Source organism: Cetorhinus maximus, chromosome 9, assembly GCF_964194155.1.
Source record: "Cetorhinus maximus chromosome 9, sCetMax3.hap1.1, whole genome shotgun sequence".
Taxonomy (NCBI): Eukaryota; Metazoa; Chordata; class Chondrichthyes; order Lamniformes; family Cetorhinidae; genus Cetorhinus; species Cetorhinus maximus.
Genome location: NC_135887.1, coordinates 70,673,704 through 70,689,170, shown reverse-complemented (window position 1 = coordinate 70,689,170; position 15,467 = coordinate 70,673,704). Strand labels below are relative to the sequence as shown.

The 15,467-nt window shown below is 44.8% G+C and overlaps 1 protein-coding gene across 1 annotated transcript in view; it reads right to left on the bottom strand.

Moving 5' to 3' along the window:
• LOC144684211 (tetraspanin-18B-like) overlaps window positions 1-15,467 on the bottom strand; it is a 242,555-nt gene that overhangs the window by 52,120 nt on the left and 174,968 nt on the right. The window lies entirely within an intron of this gene.

The following is a 15,467-nucleotide window of genomic DNA, read 5'->3' as shown; positions in this document are numbered from 1 at the left end:
TACCATCCTAGCAATCAAGAAAAAGATGATGCTAACTAGAAGCTCTGGCAGTTCAAAAATGGCCTGCAATATAACACAGCTTTACTACCCATGAAAACAAGAAATTAAACCATCATAAAGTAAGCTGTAGATATGCCCAATGTTCTATCATTATTAATGTCAGTGCTGCTACCTTGCTGCTGCTTCAATAATCGGGAAACTGATGGTGAAAACAACTAACTCCAGAGACTCAAGCACAAAATTTAGGCTGACACTCTACTGCAGCACTGAGGGTGTGTTACACTGTCGGATGTTCTGCCTTTCAAATGAGGCTGTAAACCAAGGCCTCACTGTCCTATCAGGTGGATGTAAAATATTACAGGGCTCTATTTGCAGAGGGGCAATGGAATTCTCCCCCAGTGTCCTGGTCAATATTTATCCCTCAAACCAATATCTCTAAAACAGATTATCTGATCACTGTCACTGAGACCTTGCTGTATACAAACTGGTGGCCATGTTTCCTACTTTACAAGCATTATATAAATGGAAGTCTTTCTTGAACCTAATAGAACTTTCTCCACTTTATATCACAGTGTGACCTCTGACAAATAAGGACAAAAACATAGGGGCATCTGACTCAAAGCAGAGGGCACACATGTAACCTAAAGTTCAGGTATCTGAGTTTTAAACTAGAAAGGATACCCTGTAGGTAGGGGAACTGACTTAAAGAGCACAGGTAGGTTTTGATTCTTTAAGTTTTCAGTCATATTTAATAATCATTTTTGTTAATTCCTGCTGGTCCTCAGTTTCACATGAGCATCCAGAAATGTAACAAAGGACCTGGGGCATTGTAGCGATTGAAGGTATAGCCTCTCCTACTGTCTATCAGGGTCACGTGATTGTTCTTGGAGGCTCCGACTAATGAGCCCTAAGCGCAGATAATTCTGGTGGAGGGGGGGCTTGGTTTTCTAGTCGAGGACCTGGCTCAAGCATATTACAGTTGAAAAGCTCTCTATAATAAAGTTATCTGTTTCCAACTGAAACCTGTCCGCTCCATCAAGTCATTACATTTGGTGATGAGGGTAAAATAGCTCCGATGCTGCACCTCACCTTGTGAATGTGAGACAAAAAAAAAGAATATTCACCAGTCATGCCACTGTTTGACAGAATTGATCCTTACTATGGAAGACTGGAACCAGTATGCAGAGCGCATTGGTTTTTATTTTGTAGTGAATGAAATTACCGCAGAGGAAAAGCAGAAAGCAATCCTTTTCAGTGTATGTGGTAGTAAGACATACAATCTCATCCCCACCCTGATGGCCCCAAACGAATTAGCGGACCTCATGAAAACGCATTTCCAGCTGAAGCCATTCATAATAATGCAGAAGTTTAAGTTTAATTCCAGAGTTAGGGCCCCTGGAGAGTCCATTGGAACTTACATTGTGAAGTTGAAGCAGTTGACAGAACACTGCGATTTCGGGACACACTCAATGATATGCTGCGTTTGTGGAGTTCAGGACGATGCCATTCAGCGCCGTTTACTCATTGAGGTCAACATCGATTTGAAACGCGCCCTGGAAATAGCACTAGCCATGGACAGTGCTGCAAGAGTCTCGCAGGCTTTACAGAACGTACAACATGGCGCTGTTCTTCATGTGGGGTGGGGGAACCTACCGCCGGGCTTGGTAAGAAAACCAGAGACACAGCAGCAAAGCGAGAGGTAATCTTTACTGCTAGACAAATGAAAAGGCCTACTGGAAGCATTTCAGCTGCAATTCCCAGGTTAATCTGTTATAGATGTGGGGATAACCACATGCTGGATACCTGCAGATTCAAGGAGGCAGAATGCCGTTACTGCCATAAGAAGGGTCATGTAGTAAAGCAATGCAGGGCGAAATTGTAACAGCCCATAAGGTAGCAAACCAAAATAATTGAATTGAATAATATAACAGAACCTGAAGCTGCCAACATTGACCTCTATTCCCTGTATAATGTAACCGCTTAAAAACCAAACCTATCATTGTCACAATCCAAGTGAATGGGAAGCCACTAATAATGGAGATGGATACGGGAGCCTCAGCCACAGTGGTGGGAGAGAACACACCTAAATACTGAAATGAAGGTACGCAGATACTGAATCTAGAGAGGACAACGGCACAATTGAAGACATAAACTGGAGAATCCATACAGGTAAACAGCATCGTCGCAGAACCTGTGTCCTATAGGCAACAGACAGCCCAGCTTCCAGTGATCATAGAGACAAGTAAAGGACCTAATCTTCTGGGACAAGACTGGTCACAAAAAATTAAGCTCAACTGGTCTGTAATATATCACTTGTGGACAGGAAGAGTTCCTGAACTGGAATGACAGTGGAAGGAAATATGACAGTGTATTTTGTGATGAATTAGGGAAGTTAAAAGGCTTGTAAGCAAAGACATATGTGGATTCTCAGGCAACACCTCATTTCTTTAAGGCCAGACCTGTGCCATATGCCTTACGGGAGAAGGTGGATGCAAAACTGCGCTGGTCAGAAAAGCTTGGCATCATCCAACCAGTCCTATTTTCAGAATGGGCAGTGTCCATAGTCCCAGTGGTGAAGCCTGACCAAACTATATGCATTTGTGGGGACTATAAATTGGTCAAGTACAAGGCAGCCAAACTAGATATATATCCTATCCCGAGGATAGACGACTTATATGCAAAGCGAGCTGGAGGCAAATCCCACACCAGATTCAGTGGCTCGGTTTCAGGAGAGGTGATGGTGTAGTGGTATTGTTGCTAGACTAGTAATCCAGAGACCCAGGGTAATATTCTGGTATTATCTCCATTGTAGATGGTGAAATTTGAATTCAATAAAAAATCTGGAATTAAAAGTCTAATGATGACCATTGTCGATTGTTATAAAAACCCATCTGGTTCACTAATGTCCTTCAGGGAAGGAAATCTACTGTCCTGACCTGGTCTGGCCTACATGTGATTCCAGACCCACAACAAGGTGGTTGACTCGTACATGATCTCTGAAATGCCCAGCAAGCCACTCAATGTATCAAAAACCTCTACAAAGTCACAAAATTGGAATGAAACTGGACAAGCCACCCGGCATCGATCTAGGCACCAGAAATGACAACGGCAATCTCAGCCCTGTCAACCCTGCAAAGGCCTCCTTACTAACATCTGGGGTGGTGGGGGGGGGGGGGTGGTGCTGGCGTACGTCACCACCAGTGGCTCAGTAGCACCACCACAGACAGAGATGGCCGAGTCCTAAAAGACATAGCTGCTAGTCTGGATCTGTGGCAGATGGTGAGGGAAAAACACACTTGACCTCATCCTCACCAACCTGCCTGCCACAGATGCATCTGTCCATGACAGTATCGGTAGGAGTGATCACCGCACAGTCCTTGTGGAATCGAAGTCCTGAAGTTATTGAGGATACTCTCCATCGTGTTGCGTGGCACTACCACCGTACTAAATGGGATAGGTTTTGAACAGATCTAGCAACTCAAGACTGGGCATCCATGAGGTGCTGTGGGCCATCAGCAGCAGCAGAATTGTATTCGAGCTCAATCTGTAACCTCATGGCCTGACATATCCCCCACTCTACCATTACCATCAAGCCAGGTGGTCAACCCTGGTTCTGTGAAGAGTGCAGGAGGGCATGTCAGGAGCAACTCCAGGCATACCTAAAAATGAGGTGTCAATCTGGTGAAGCTATGACATAGGACTACTCGTGTGCCAAACAGCATAAGCAACAAGTGATAGACAGAGCTAAGCGATCCCACAACCAATGGATCAGATCTAAGCTCTGCAGTCCTGCCACTTCCAGTCGTGAATGGTGGTGGCCAATTAAACAACTTACTGGAGGGGGAGGCTCCACAAATATCCCCATCCTCAATGATGGAGGAGCCCTGCACATCAGTGCAAAAGATAAGGCTGAAGCATTTGCTACAATCTTCAGCCAGAAGTGCCGAGTGGATGATCCATCTTGGCCTTCTTCCGAGGTCCCCAGCATCACAGATGCCAGTCTTCAGCCAATTTGGTTCACTCCAAGTGATATCAAGAAATGGCTGAAGGCACTGGATACTGCAAAGGCTATGGGCCCTGACAATATTCTGGCAATAGTACTAAAGACTTGTGCTCCAGAACTTGCCATGCCCCTAGCCAATCTGTTCCAGTACAGCTACAAAACTGGCATCCACGCGGCTGTGTGGAAAATTGCCCAGGTATGTCCTGTACACAAAAAGCAGGACAAATCCAACCCGACCATTTACCACCCCATCAGTCTACTCTCCATCATCAGTAAAGTAATGGAAGGGGTCATCAACAGTGCTATCAAGCAGCACTTGCTTAGCAATAACCTGCTCACTGATGTCCAGCTTGGGTTCTGCCAGGGCCACTCAATTACTGACCTCATTACAGCCTTGGTTCAAAGATGGATAGAAGAGCTGAACTCCAGAGGTGAGGTGAGAGTGACTGTCCTTCGCATCAAGGTCACATTTGACCGAGTGTGGCATCAAGGAGCCCTAGCAAAACTGGAGTCAATGGGAATCAGGGGAAAACTCTCCACTGGTTGGAGTCATACCTAGCACAAAGGTAGATGGTTGTGGTTGTTGGAGGTCAGTCATCTCAGCTCCCGGACATCACTGCAGGAATTGCTCAGGGTAGTGTCCTCGGCCCAACCATCTTTGGCTGCTTCATCAATGGCCTTCCTTCCTTCATAAGGTCAGAAGTGGGGATGTTCGCTGATGATTGCACAATGTTCAGCACCATTCGTGACTCCTGAGATACTGAAACAGTCCATGTCCAAATGCAGCAAGACCTGGACAATACGCAGGCTTGGGGTGACAAGTGGCAAGTAACATTCACACCACACAAGTGCCAGGCAATGACCATCTCCAACAAGAGAGAATCTAACCATCACCCCTTGACGTTCAATGGCATTTCCATTGCTTGATTGGCATCACATCCACAAACATTCACTCCCTCCACCACCAACACACAGTAGCAGCAGTGTGTACCATCTACAGGATGCACTGCAGGAATTCACCAAGGCTCGTTAGACAGCACCTTCCAAATCCATGACCACTACCACTTAGAAGGGCAAGGGGAGCAGATGGATGGGAACACCACCACCTGGAAGTTCCCCTCCTAGTCACTCACCATCCTGACTTGGAAATATATCACCATTCGTTCACTGTCGCTGGGACAAAATCCTGGAACTCCCTTCCTAACAGCACTGTGGGTGTACCTACACCACATGGACTGCAGGGGTTCAAGAAGACAGCTCACCACCACCCTCTCAAGGGCAACTAGGGATGGGCAATAAATGCTGGCCCAGCCACTGAAGCCCACATCCCATGAATGAACAAAAAAAAATCTGCACATGAGCCATGCTTACCAACAGTTAGAGTTGGATAACATATCTAAAGGATACATAACCATTAGCATGCACAAGGGCCTCTATCAATATACTCGCCTACACTTTAGAGTATCGTCTACATGTGCAATCTTCCAAAGTCTTTTGCAAGAACCTCCCCGAGTAGTAGTATACCTAGATGATGTTCTGATCACAGGGTCAACTGAAACCGAACATTTGACCAACCTGGAAGAGGTGCTGAGAAGATTCTTGGAAGCCGGTGTACAATTAAAGAAAGCAAAACGTACATTGCAAGCACCAAAAGCTACTTACCTGGGTCGCAGGGTGGAATGCCATAGGTTTGCATCCAGTAGAAGAGAAAATTAGGGAAATCAAAGATGCGCCCTCTCCGTCCAGTATAACTGAACTCAAGTCTTTCCTGGGTAAGATCAACTATTATAGTCACTTCTCGCCAAACTTGTCAACAGTATTCGCAACATTACATTTGTTGTTAAAAAAGAATCATTGTTGGTCATGGAATTCGCAACAGGAAGAAGCCTTTGTGGAAGTTAAGAGGCTATTACATTAATGGTGTTTACTGGTACACTACGGCCCATTAAAAGAGTCGGTATTAACACGTGATGCATCTCCTTATGGTGTGGGAGCTGCATTAACACAGAATGGAAGACGGATCAGAAAGGCCAATTGGCTATGTCTCCAGAACCCTCCCTGCAGCTGTTAAAGGTTATTCCCAACTAGAAAATGAAGGTTTATCAGTGATATTCGAAGTGAAGAAATTCCACCAGTATCTGCATGGGTGACATTTCACCATTGTGAACCCTTTAATGTGTTTATTCAGTGAGGATACAGCCATTCCCCCAATAGCATCAGCAAGAATACAACATTGGGCTTTGATATTATCTGCGTATGTGTTTACCTTTATGCACCGTCCTGGCTTGCATATTGCAAACACGGATGTACTCAATCATCTCCTGTTACCAGATAGCATTGTACATGCCCCAGCGCCACAAGAAGTTGAGTTTGTTCTGAATTTCTTGGATTCTTCACCTGTGTGTGTGAAGCAAATTAGAAATTGGATGAACAGGGATCCAAGGCTGGTCAAATTCACTAAGGTCTGAAGAGATGAGACCATTCCATGCCCGAAAAACAGAGTTAACTTGTCAAGATGGAATCTTGTTGTGCGGATCAAGAGTTGTTGTCCCTTCGCAAGGAAGAGGACCACTCTTGACAGAACTTTAGAGTGCACACCCAGGCATATTGAAGATGAAAATGCTTGCATGAAGCTATGTCTGGTCAGGCATTGACAGTGACATTGAAAGCATGGTCAAGCACTGTTGCCATTGTCAGCAGCAACAGAAGTTGCCTGTTTCAGCTCCACTGCATCCGTGGGAGTGGCCTGGTCAACTCTGGGTTAGACTACATATTGATTATATAGGTCCATTCTTAGGTACCGCGTTTTTATTGATTGTAGATGCGCATTCTAAATGAATAGACGTGTACAAAGTCAGGTCACTGACATCGAATGCAACTATCGAGAAGCGGCGTCATTGTTTTAACATACATGGCCTGCCGGAAATCATAGTTCCTGATAACGGTACAGTCTTTACCAGTACAGAGTTTCAGAGATTCGGGAATTTAAATGGAATCAGACATATTAAAACTGCCCCATACTGTCCCTCATCAAATGGTTTAGCTAAGAGAGCTGTACAAACTTTCAAATATGGAATGAAGAGGTTATCAGAAGGTACTCTAGAAACTCGACTCACCCGCTTTCTTCTCAATTATCGTATGACACCTCATTTAACTGCAGGTTCACCGCTGTCTGAATTATTGATGAAACACTGCCTACGTGCAAGTTTAAGTCTGGTGTTTCCAAACTTAGAGAAGAATCATGATATTCATACAAACAGTTTTCGTGTGGAATTTTGGAAGTGGACCTTGTTGGGTTCCTGGTACAATTGTCTCAGAAACTAGTCCCTTGTCCTTCCAGGTGGAAGTGGAAGACCAAATTATTCGAACACATGTGGATCATCTTAGGAGTAGAGAGACATTCCAACAACCAGCTACTCCACTTGTGATTGAAGTCGAACCATTAATCCTTGAGGCGACAGACTAGCCTAGAATAGACATGCCTGATGTTTCTGTTGAGTTGCCAAACCCTGAACTGCCACTTTCTAATGATGTATCTGATGCTGCAGTTCCTGACCATGTCGAATAACCAAATAAAGAAACCATCTCAGAGACTTAATCTTTAATTGCCTGAGTTGCATAAATGTATATGCTGTGGGATATTTAAAGGTCCTTTATAAATATAAACTGTAAAAAAAACTAGAGGAGGAAGAAATGTAGTAATTGAAGGTATAGCTTCTCCTGCTGTCTATCAAGGGTCACTTGATTGTTCTTGGAGGCTTCGACCAATGAGCCCTAAGCGCAGGCAATCCTGGGAGTGAGGGAATGCTCATCTCATTGTTTCAAATAAAGAATTATTTTTATTTTAAGTCAGCCTTGCAAGGTGATGAGTGAATAACATTTTTTTTAAAGTTTATAAATTAAAGCATGCCTGAAAATTAACGTTTTTACATTTTCTGTTTTAAAAATCTTAAAGCATAAAAAGTTAGAAATTACTGTCTTTGATATAAAAGTGGTGAGTACTGAATATGTTGATAGGAAATTTCTTTATCTGCTATCATCAATACTTTGAAAATAATTTGGTTAAGGCCTACTTTAAAAGGTCAACTAGAATGTCAGGTGAACAACATAAGTATTTGTGGATGAAAATTTGATAAGGTCACATCAAAGATTATTACGGAAAATAAAAGCGCATGATGTAGGGGGTAACGATATTAGCATGGGTAGAAGATTGGCTGGCTGGCAGAAAGCAGAGAGTATGCACAGGGTTCTCTGCTGGGACCTCAACTTTTTATGATTTACATCAATGACTTGGATGAGGGGAGTGAAGACATGGTAGTTAAATTTGCAGATGACACAAAGATAAGTAGGAAAGTATGTTGTGAAGAAGACATGAGGAGGTTGCAGATGAATATACATAGGTTGAGTGAGTGGGCAAAGATCTGGAAAATTGAGTTTAATGTGGGAAAATGTGAAGTTGTTCACTTTGGCAGGAAGGACAAAAAAGCAGAGTATTATTTAAATGGAGAATGGCTGCATAATTCGGAGATGCAGCGGGATCTAGGTGTTCTAGTGCATGAGGAACATAAAGTTAGTGTGCAGGTACAGCAAGTAATTAAGAAGGCTAATGGAATGCTATCCTTTATTACGAGAGGGATTGAACATAAAAGTAAGGATGTTATGTTTCAGTTAAACAGGGCATTGGTGAGACCGCACCTCAAATACTGTGTGCAGTTTTGGGCTCTTTATTTAAGGAAGGATGTAAATGCGCTGGAGGTGGTTCAGAGGAGCTTTATTAGATTGATACCTGGAATTAGCAGGTTGCCTTACAAGGAAATGTTGGACAGACTGGGCTTATTTTCACTTGAGTTTAGAAGAGTGAGGGCTGATTTTATTGAAGTATGCAAGATCCTGAACAGCCTTAACAAGGTGAACGTCAAAAGGATGTTTCCTCTTGGGGGAGAGTCCAGAACTAGGGGGCACTGTTTTAAAATTAGGGGTCACCCTTTTAGCACAGAGATGAGGAGAAATTTTTTCTCTCAGAGGGTTGTGTGACTTTGGAATTCTCTACCTCAGAAAGTGGTGGAGGCGGGTCATTGAATATTTTTAAGGCAGAGGTAGATAGATTCTTGTTAGGCAAGGGAATCAAAGGTTATCAGAGGTTAGATGAGAATGTGGAATTCGAAACACAAACAGGTCATCTGTGATCTTATCAATTGACGAAGCAGACTCAAGGGGCCAAATGGTCTACTCATGTTCCTATTTCTTATGTTCTTAGGTTCTCATTAATGTGAATGGAAGAAGGAGTGTGTTTCAGCTACACACTGTGTATAGTCCTTGCTCAATTATACCTGCCACTGACTTCAATGGAAAAGCTAATCAGGCTTGTGAATATATGGATGGGCAGTTTGCCGCTGTTGTTTCTTATACCTCACTGATGTTGAATTTTACTTTCAGCGTGTGCTATTAATGCCAATGATGATCTATGGGCTGAATTTTACAGGCCACCAGGGAATGGGAAAAAATGGCAGGTGGACAGCTGAATTATGGCGCTGTTCCATCAGCGGTGTTCCCACCACTTGCCCGCCCACCCCTGCAACCACCCCCACCCCCCAACCAAGGTTTTACAGGCAGGGGAGGTGGCGGGCGGATCACCGATCCATGGCCCAGTTGAAGCCCTTAGTGAGCAATTAATGCCCAATTAAAGGCCTTAATCTCTGATTTAACAGACAACGGGGAAGGCCTGCATCCAACATGAAGTACGGCAGGTTTAACCATGCAGGCTGCTGATCAGTGAATGGTGGGCACGGGGGTTGGTGCCTCCTTCCTGGGCCTCTTGTGCCAATCGAAGGACATCCCCTCAGTTTTGCTTCTCCATGCCCACCCTCATCCCCTGCCCTATCCAACATCCCCCTCCATCTCCAACCCCCTCACCAGGATTTGCAAGCTGGCCCTGCGAGATCCTGGATTGGCCTGGTTTTGGGGGCATCCATGGTTCATCTTCCTCCCGGGCCTCCTGCAATACTGTCAGTGGCCACCATCCTGGTGTGGCACAGAGCTGCGGTCCCCCAATTGGCTGGCAGCTCTATGGGGTGGGACATCCTCCTGGAGATGGACAGAAGTCCTGCCTCACACTAATTAAAGAACTGTCACCCAAAAAATTAAAGTGGGGTGAGCTGCCCAAGCGGATCTGGCCCACCCCCTAAATTTACACAGGCGGGCAGGAAGCCCCTCCTTAGTGTATAATCAAGCCCTCTGTTACTTTTTGGATCCTGTTAAAAAGGGTGATTTCCTGAAATGGGAAATAAAATCCCATTGGAAATATTGCATGCTGTTAAAGGTTTGGGCTTTTACATTAGGAGTTTTCTCAGGCCTTATTTAGCCAGTCATATAAGGAAACCTCCTTTAATGTAGACAGAGGTAAAACTCACATGCCACCTCCCTAGCCCTTTGAAGTTAGACCAAAATAAAATGCTGTATTTCCTTTATCAATAACAAATATATAGGCAATCTTTGAAGACAGCATACCAAACTTATTATGCAATGTACAATCTACAGTTCTGTGGAGCTCAATGGACCTCCAATTGTGTTTTCTCCCTTCATAGTTCACACCTTGTGATGCTTCCCATAGTTAAGTTCCTGTTCCTGTGTCTATGGATTTTCCTTTCAGAAACATTTTGTGACCTTGGGTTTTAACTGCACATCTGCTGATTCCAGCAATAGAAAATACAAGTTCCTAAATTCAGTACAGACAAATATAATGAGCAGAAATGGCCTGCATTTTGAGCAGTTAGGTGCAACTGACTGCCTCTCATCTTAGGTTTAAAAGCAATTATATATTCTTAATGTCACTCATCACATTTTCTGGTGGCTGTTGACACTTTGTGGACACTATAGGGTTCCTCCACAATTACTTATTCCCAAACTCCAGCAGTTCTGTCAGATCAGGGTCAGGAAGACTCAAAATCAAAAACCACTTAATGCATTCACATCAGGGAATATCCTTCTTATCTTAAAGAAGCAGCAGCAGTTAGTTGTGAAGAAAATAAATCTCCAAATAAGACTACAGCCAAAACCCCAGAAGGTTCTGTGAGCAAAATTAAAAAGAATTAAAAATCTGCCATTTGGCAGCTTATTGTGTAAGATTTCTTTCTGGGGCAAACATTGAATAAGGACACTTAGAACTGTGGCTCCCAAAAATTAACAGATCATCTGAAAACTATTAGACATCTTGGGATGTTTTATGATGTTAAATGTGCTACATAAATACAAGCTGTTGTTTCGGTCTGTGCCCTGTAGTCAGTGGGAGGGAGCAACACCCTTGCTGGTTTTAAGAGCTTCCACACCCGCCTTGTAACCATTGGTTAGTTTTAACAACTTTCCATCATTGAAAAAAAACTTGAATCATCTTGTGAAATTTTAATGAACTGGCTCATGGGGAACATTTTCCCCCTGTCAGGGAGGAAGTGCAGGAGCGGGCGCCAGTGGCCGGCCTTTTGATCGGCGCCCCCCGGTCGGGGGCACGCCGCCATTTTACGTGGGCGGGCCAGTAAAGGGTCACCCAGCGTGACGTCCGCCAGGAAGCGCTAGGCACCCCCTGTGTGGGCGGGGGCATTCCCTCAGCCGGGAGTGCACTCTTTCAGACATGTGCACAATAAAACGCACAGATCTCCTCGAGGCAAAGTGCTGCCTCAGGGAGATTGGCTCTGAATAAAAAGTCGATAGAAAGGTAATAAAAAAATTTCCCTGACATGTCCCCCTCATGTGGCACTGTCACATGGGTTGGGACATGTCCTTAACTTTTATTTAAACATTTGATAAACATTTAAAAGCCCTCATGAAACCTCATCCTGCCTGTGGATGAGGTTTCATGCTTTTTCCGAGGCCCGCCTGGGCTCCCAGCCTGCCCAGCAAACCTAAGGCTGGACGGGCAGGCCCATCAATCAAGTTAATTCATTTTTTAATGGTCTTATTAGGCCGTTGACAGTTTGGCCGGCATGCAGCCAATTCAGCTGTGCGCCCGCAGAACTGAAAATCTAAATGACGCAGGGTGACATCGGGACGCACGCCCAATGTATCCCCACATCATTTGAGGTGTCGGCGAGCGGGCTCCGTCCCCGCTCGCAAACCGGAATAACCTGCCCATAGGCTGATGCACAGACTGGCAGATTAAAATACTGAAGACTGAAATGTAAGTAGGAGCCACCAAGTAACACAAGCACTGTTTAGAAATTCCATAACTAACTTAATTTAGGGTTTTTATTAAACTCCAATGGGGGACAGATAAAGAACAGCAATATACTCTCATCCTCTCAGCCTTGGTTCAATCTGAACTCGTAACCTTTAAGTAAATAGAACGGGTGATCTCACTGTTCAATGGGATATGATGTGTGTAAATATTGTGATTAGGAAAATAGTGGTGATCAGATCAACACAAATGTATCATGCAGCCAGCAGCATTTTATCTTCTGCATCTTCTTCAGACTGTTGCTATGGCTGTTCTGCTTGATGATGCCTATGCCCTCCTGTGGGGGCCTTCATTCTCCGGCTCTCATCGGTTAGGCTTCCTGTAAGAGAGAATTGAACAGCATACAGCATACCATCACAATCCATAAGACCCGTGCTTGATGATGTGCCGAGAACCTGCAGATTGGCACAGCCACTGACGCTGCAATTCACCAATCCAGCAATGTCTACTTTACTGACTCCAACAGGTCAATGGGCTTCAAAGCTAGAATCTTGGAAAGGATTCACTAGCCACGTCTGTGAAGGATAGCATTGCTCTCTTGGAATCCATCCATAAGAACATAAGGAATAGGAACAGGAATAGACCATTCAGCCCCTCAAACCTGCTCCACCATTCAATAAGATCATGGCTGACCTTTGACTTCAACTTCACTTTCTGCCTGATCCCCATATCCATTGGCTCTCTGAGGAACCAAAAATTTGTTGATCACAACCTTAAATATATTCAAACTCTGAGCATCTGAGGCCTTCGAGGTAGAGAATTCCAGCAACCCTTATCCAGGTTTCCCAGACAGGATAACTCAAGAGAATATAGGCACAATTTACTCAGCAATTCACCACAGGGCAACCCTATGATCCCAGGAGTCAATTTAGTGAACATTCACTTCACAACTTTCAAGGCAAGGATATCTTTCCATAGATATGGAGGCCAAACTGTACACAGTACTCCAGATGTGGTCTCACCAATACCCTATATGATTGCAGTAAGGCAGCCTTATTTTTATACTGCAACCCCCTTGCAATAAAGACTAGCATAACATTTGCCTTCCTGATTGCTTGCTGAACCTGCAAGTTAACTTTCTGTATTTCATGTTCAAGAACACCCATATTTCTGAAAGATCAACATTGAATAGTTTCTTACCATCTTAAAAATATTCTATTTTTCCATTCTTCCTAACTTTCCATTTCAGCAGCCATGGTCGTAGTCAAGTCTCTTCTCTGCTCCCCCGTCCTTTCCCCTCCCCGAGCCACCCATGTCCTATCTCCCATCATTGTCGACCCCGCTGGCATCACCTTCCACCTCCCCACCATCACCTACCAACCTGAATGCTTTCCTTTCCAGGATGTCCAAGTGAACGTGCACATTCCTTACCTTCCTGAAAATCCCATCCACCCCCCCCCGTCCACATTGACCTCCCCGACCTCCTCCTTCCCATCCCCAAGTGTCCGTGTCTGCCTCTGAGTCCCCACCAACCACCCTTGCCATCCCTTCTACTGCTACCGATGCACCCTCACCCTCCCACCCTACTGGCTCCTTTGCCCCCTCTCACACTCACCATTCCCTCCTACCATGCCCACCCTTATTTCACTCCCCAGGAGGCAATCTTTAGCTCCACAGACCCCTCCCTTGCACATTCACTTGGATATTGCCCCACCATTTCTCCCTCCTCCACCCAGGCACCTTCCCCTGTCCGAACTCCCTTCTCCCCCCAGACACCGTCCCCACTTCAAACTCCTCCCTTAAACCTTCCTCCCCCCTTACATCTACCTCCTCAGTTGCTGCATTCTCCCCCTGTTACACCCTCCTCCCCCTATACTCCTTCATCACCCCTCCAAACCTCATCCACCCCAACACCTCCTTCACCCTCTGCTAACCACGCCTGCACCCCCCTGCCCCTACCCCCCCACTGGTACACCTTCCTCTCCCACTCACAGCTAGACATTCCTCTCCCCCCCACTGCCCCCCACCTTCGCCGATTACCGGGATGCAAGTGGGATTCACGCCTGCCTCCAGCGGGATTCGTGTTCTGCCATGGCGGACACCATCAGATGATCCCGCTCTTCTTTCAGGCTAGCGTGAAACGGATTTCTGCCCCTCACCGAATTGTTCCCCCCTCACCCGCTGCCAACGAGGCCAGATGATTCCACCCACAGTCTCCCTCCAATAGGAAGTAAATCTCCACACAGACACACAACCTCCCCCTCCAATAGAAAGAACACTTTTGAAACCTGTCCTCCAGTTTTTCTCCACATTATTTTCAAAAAGCAACTGTGAAAAGTTGCTGGGAGTGAAAGACAAGCATTCTAACAGGTCAGCTACTGTTATAATCAGTGATAGGTTTTGGTAGGAAGAGTGAGGAGAGGTGATATAAACTAAATGATCCAATTTTATAGGGAGTGCAGGAACAGAAAGACCTGGGGTCTGGGGTGAACAAATCTTCACAGGCGACAGGAGAAGCTGAGCTGTTAAAAAAAGCATTTGGGGTCCTCGTCTTTATAAATAGAAAGATAGAATTCAAAAGTGGGGATGTCATTCCAAACCTAGATGAAAACACTGGCTAGTCCTCAGCTGGAGCATTGAGTCAAATTCTTGGCATCACACTTTAGGAAAGATGTCAACACCTTGGATGAGGTTCATAGGAAAATGATCAAATGCTTACCAGAGGGACTTCAATTGTGGAGTGGGAATTGATCCACTCAGAGCACAGAAGGCTAAGAGTTGACCAAATTGACGTCTTCAAAATGATGAGGGGCTTTTGATCATGTAGATAAGGAGAAACTGTCTCCACTGGCCAGAGAGTCAGTGACAAGGGGACTCCGATATCATTGACAAAAGAACGGGAAGGGAGAGGAGATTTATTTTGTATGCAGTAGGTTGTTACGATCTGAATGCACTCCCAGAAAGGGTGGGGGAAGCTGATTCAATAGGAATATTCAAAAAGAGAATTGTATCTATACTTGAAAAGGAAATATTTGGAAGGCTACAGGGAAAGAGCAGGGGAACGGGAATAAATGCATAAAGAACTGGCACCTCCTGTGTTGTGATATGATTAGATACACCAGACACATCTGAACGTCAGCCATGGGCAAAGGCATCAGCTCCAAAGCCTTGGCTTCTGGGAAAATCTTCAGCCTTGAAGTAAAAACTTGAATGGAGACATTAAAAAGCGCACAAATCCATAGATAAATATAATCATCTTCTTGTGAAATATGAGGCTAGAGTTTCCTGCAGACGTGT